The sequence below is a fragment of the Aethalodelphis obliquidens genome, unplaced genomic scaffold (assembly GCF_003676395.1).
Source record: "Aethalodelphis obliquidens isolate GAN/ISIS:26980383/991018 unplaced genomic scaffold, ASM367639v1 scaffold33, whole genome shotgun sequence".
NCBI lineage: Eukaryota > Metazoa > Chordata > Mammalia > Artiodactyla > Delphinidae > Aethalodelphis > Aethalodelphis obliquidens.
In genome coordinates this window covers 14,639,763-14,644,082 of record NW_020837977.1, presented here as the reverse complement: position 1 = coordinate 14,644,082, position 4,320 = coordinate 14,639,763, and the positions used below count along the sequence as shown (strand labels likewise).

Sequence of the window (4,320 nt, the reverse complement as noted above, 5' to 3'; positions counted from 1 at the left end):
TTATCCATCGTGCTTTTAGTATCACATCTAAGGATTTTTCACCAAACCCTAGTTCTCTCTCAAAGATTTTCTCCTATGTTATCTGCTAATATTTTTATAATTGTATATTTTATATTTAAATCTATGATCCTTTTTTACTGAATTTTTATATAAGATGTGAGATTATGCCAAGATTCAATGTCTGGTTATAAATTTCTAATTGCTTAACACCATTTTTTGAAAAGACTATTCATTCTCCATTGAATTCTTTTACATTTTGTCAAAAATTCATTGGCCATACTTTTTTTTTTTAATACTTGTAACTGATTCACTTTACTGTATACCTGTAACTAACACAACATTGTAAATCAACTATACTCCAATAAAAATTTTAAAAAAAGAAAAATGACTTCATTCTAGCTTTGTGACCCTTGACATAACACTTAACACTCTGGGCTTCTGCTTCCTCACCAGCTCAATGGAGGCATGTGGAGGACCCTCCAGCTCTTACACTCTTTGATGCTGTCACTGGCTACCAAGCCGGTTTTTTATCACAGTTTCTGAGAAAAACCAAGCTGGTTTTTATCACAGTTTCTGAGAAGGTACCTAACCTTTTTGAGGTTTCTTTATCCATAAGAAAGAAAATAAAATTGGGAGAGGCCATCCTGAGCAGTGAAAAAAAATGAACTGTGGATTTAGGCAGACAGACAGTCTCAGTTCTTAGCGCTTGTGACCTAAAGCCGGTTACTTGACCTCTCTGATTCTTACTTTCTTGACTTGCAAAATGGAGATAACAGTGTCTGTTGTAAGGATTGTGGAAGGATCTCACTCATGCCACCTTACAGTAGGTACAAAATAAATATCATTTTGTTCCTATATCACTTTCAGCAAATGTGAAAGAGAGGGATGTGAATATGCTGAAATGTCTGTTAAAAAAAAAAAAAAGTAAACTCTTCTGATCAACACTGCCCACCTCTGTGGTTATCGTAGATGTTCCAAAAGACTGAGGTTAAGAGGCTACAGAGAGCAAAGAGCACCAACCACAAGAAGCACGGTTCAAAGCAGGAAAAGACGTGGTCCTGACCATGGTCCTGTCAGGCACCATCTCAGATGGGCTCTGCGACAGCATCAGGAGGCCTGACGAGACAGTTTGGGCCACCGGCCAGCAGGCACGAGAAGTTCCCAGGCCGGGAAACTTCACCATGATGGTGCAGCGAGCTCCCGAATCTCAAGGCAGCTCAACATCATACCTGAGACCTGGTCCCGAGGCAGCGCAGGAGTCAAAGGTACTATTTCGAGGAGCAGCTTCAGCTCTAAGTTAACCACAGGAAGAAAGCCTCTTATCACATGTAAACATTTACAAGTATCCACAGCTAGCTCTAGGGCACTGTCATCTGAGGGGAACAGGGCGTGCCCAGAAGGAGCTCAGGCAGGGGCCCCTCGCACACTGGGGAGAAGATGCTGCACTGGCACCAGTCTCAGCCAGCACGCTGCCCGTGTCCCCAGCCTCCCCCTGTGCCAGGTCCAGAACACATGAACCCAGCTCAGGCTCTCACGCTCCAGAAGCTGGTGTAGACAGCAGTGGGTCTCCTGCACAGACTCATTATCCATGACACAGCAACTGACCTGTCTGCTCCTCGGGAGGAGAATGTATGTTAAACCTGGAAGAGTCATGATTCTGAGATGCTCCACGCTGTCAGCTTTGCCTTCTGCAGGCACGGGGCTCCTCCCCTTTGAGGGGGACCCCTCTGGCTGTGGGCTGTGCCCTCAGAAATGTGGCAGGGCAGGCAAACGACAGGCCTATGACTTGGGTTGTGTCCTGCACGTAAACACCTGGGAGAGCAGAGCCAGGACTGTGGCAGTGGGGAGTGTGTGCCTCAGGAGGTGGTGAGGAGACAGCTTGGTTCTACAAAAGGATTCTGGGTGTGCCAACTCTAGTGGAGCCAGTAGGCGACTCTGGACCTCACAACATCCTGCCCTTGTTTGCCACTCACCACATCCCCACATCTAGAGGGTCAGCCCTTTTCTAGCTATGGTACCTCACCAGGGAAGTCAATGCTACAGGACCTCAGGGAGCCTCGTGGTGCTAAGGTTGAAGACTCTAGTCGGAGAACATCCTCGTGGTGAGGTTCTGTTCTCACGACAGTCTGCAATCCCTGGGAGTGGCTGCACGTGGCAGGTAAAGGGGGCGAGTGGCTTCCTGCACCCCACTGAGGAAGCCAGGACCCTTCACATCTGCAGTGGCCGCGTGTAGGAGAGAGGGGCAAGGCCGCACATGTGAGAAGCAAGCACAGGCTGGCAGTGGACACAGGACTCCTTCCCGCTGCAGGACGGCAGGGGCCAGGGCCCGAGGCTGCACTCCTCTAGGGCGCAGATCAGGTTTTGCTGCAGGACTGGCTCGGCTTTGCTGGTTCCAAGGACTCAGTTCAGCCGTCTTCTACCCTCAGACAAACTGCGACAGGTTGGGGACCTTGATGTTGAGATCGCCAACGTTGATAATCCGAGACATCTCCAGCAGGCCGATGTTTTCACGGTGGACACGGCCCGGGCGGGTGCTGCTGAAAGACAACCCTCGGACTTCTCCAGCCTGTTCTGAGCTTCAGTCTGAGCCACGATTTCATTCGTGTTTATTTCCAACACCATCCTACCCATCACCACCTCCTGAAGAATGTAGTGCACCTTATCCATATGGAAGATCAAATCCAATTCACAAACATTTTCGAAACATTTGTCCAGAGTCTCCACAAAATCCTGGATGAGGTCTAAGATCCCAAGTTCACTCTCTGATGAATCCCCACAAAATACAGAGCAGAGGGTAGCAAAACGCCAATAAATCAGTTTGTAGTCAGACCCACCAATCAAACTTCCACCCCCCAAGAAGTTACAGACGTTGTCATCCCATTTGAGAGCTAGATGGAAGATCTCTCGAATAACCTGCTGTTGAATTTCTTCTGGGAAACGCTGGTAGAAGCAGACAAGCCACGTGGTTTCCCGTGGTTATTGAAAACCAGGATTGCCTGAATCATCTTTGCCCGCCACACTCCTTTCACCACCAGCTGCTTTCAGAGAGCCTCTCCTTCCACTACAACCTGGCCATACTTATATGGAACTATTTCTGGGTTTTTATTCTATTTTATTAATATGTGTGTATACATATATATGTGTGTGTATAAATTTAATTTCATTAGTTGTTATTGGGCTGTTCATTGGATGAGTTGGAGTAGTTTATATACTTTTCACAGAATTAATCTATTTCATCTCAACTGTCAAATTTATGTGTCTAGGGTTGCTCAGAGTATTCTCTTATTCTTTCGATGTATGCAAACTCTGTAGTGTGATCTTTTGTTTCAAACTGATAATAGAAATTTCTCTCCTCTCTTTTTATTTGTCAATCTTGCTGGAGTTTTGTCTATTTTATTGATCTTTTCAAATAAAAACTTACGTTTCATTGACTTTTCTATTGTGCGTCTGTTTCCAATTTTGTTGATTTTTGCTCTCTTTTTTCTCCTCGACTATGAGTTTATTTTGCTCTTCATCTTCTAAGTTCTTGAAGTGAGAGCTTAGATTATTGATCTGGGACTTTTCCTTTTTTGTCTGTAAGCATTTAGGGCTACAGATTTTCATCTAAGCACTGCTTTAACAGCATCCCACAATTTTTGATGTTTTGCTTTCATGTTCACTAAGTTCAATGTATTTGTTATTTGTCTCAAGACTTCTTCCTTGACCAACAGATTATTTATGTGTGCTGTTTTAGCTGCCAGGTGTTTGGGGATTCTCCTGATCTCTTCCTGTTCTTGATTTCTAGTGTTATTCCATTGTGGTTAGAGAGAACACTCCATGTGACTTCAATTCCTTCAAATTTGTCAAGATTTGTTTTATGGCCCAGGAAAATATTTATTTTGGCATATGTTCCATGGATGCATGAAAATAACGTATACTCTGCTGTTGGCAGGTAGAGTGCTTTATGAATATTGATTAGACCCTTTTGGTTGATGGTCTTGTTGAGCTCTATCCTTGAGGATTTTCTGTCTAGCTGTTTTGTCAGTTGCTGAGACGGGGTTTTGAAGTCTTCGGCTGTAACTGTGGATTTGTCTCTCTCCTTTCAGTTCTATCAGATTTTGCTTCACAGCTTTGCAGCTTGGCTTTTTGGTGCACACAAATTTAGGATTCCTGTGTCTTCCTAGTCGATTGACTCTCTGTCTCCAGTGGTTTTCTTTGCCTTGAAGTCCACTGAATCTGATATTCATATAGCCACTCCTGCTTTCTTTTGATTAGTGTTTGTGTAGTATATCTCAGTTCATCATTTCACTTTCGACCTACACATATCATTATAGTTGAAGC

General features: G+C 44.4%; 1 pseudogene; it reads right to left on the bottom strand.

Moving 5' to 3' along the window:
- Positions 1-2,359: 2,359 nt before the first annotated feature.
- Positions 2,360-3,011, bottom strand: LOC113631425 (AP-3 complex subunit sigma-2 pseudogene; annotated as a pseudogene).
- Between the last annotated feature and the right edge of the window lie 1,309 nt (positions 3,012-4,320).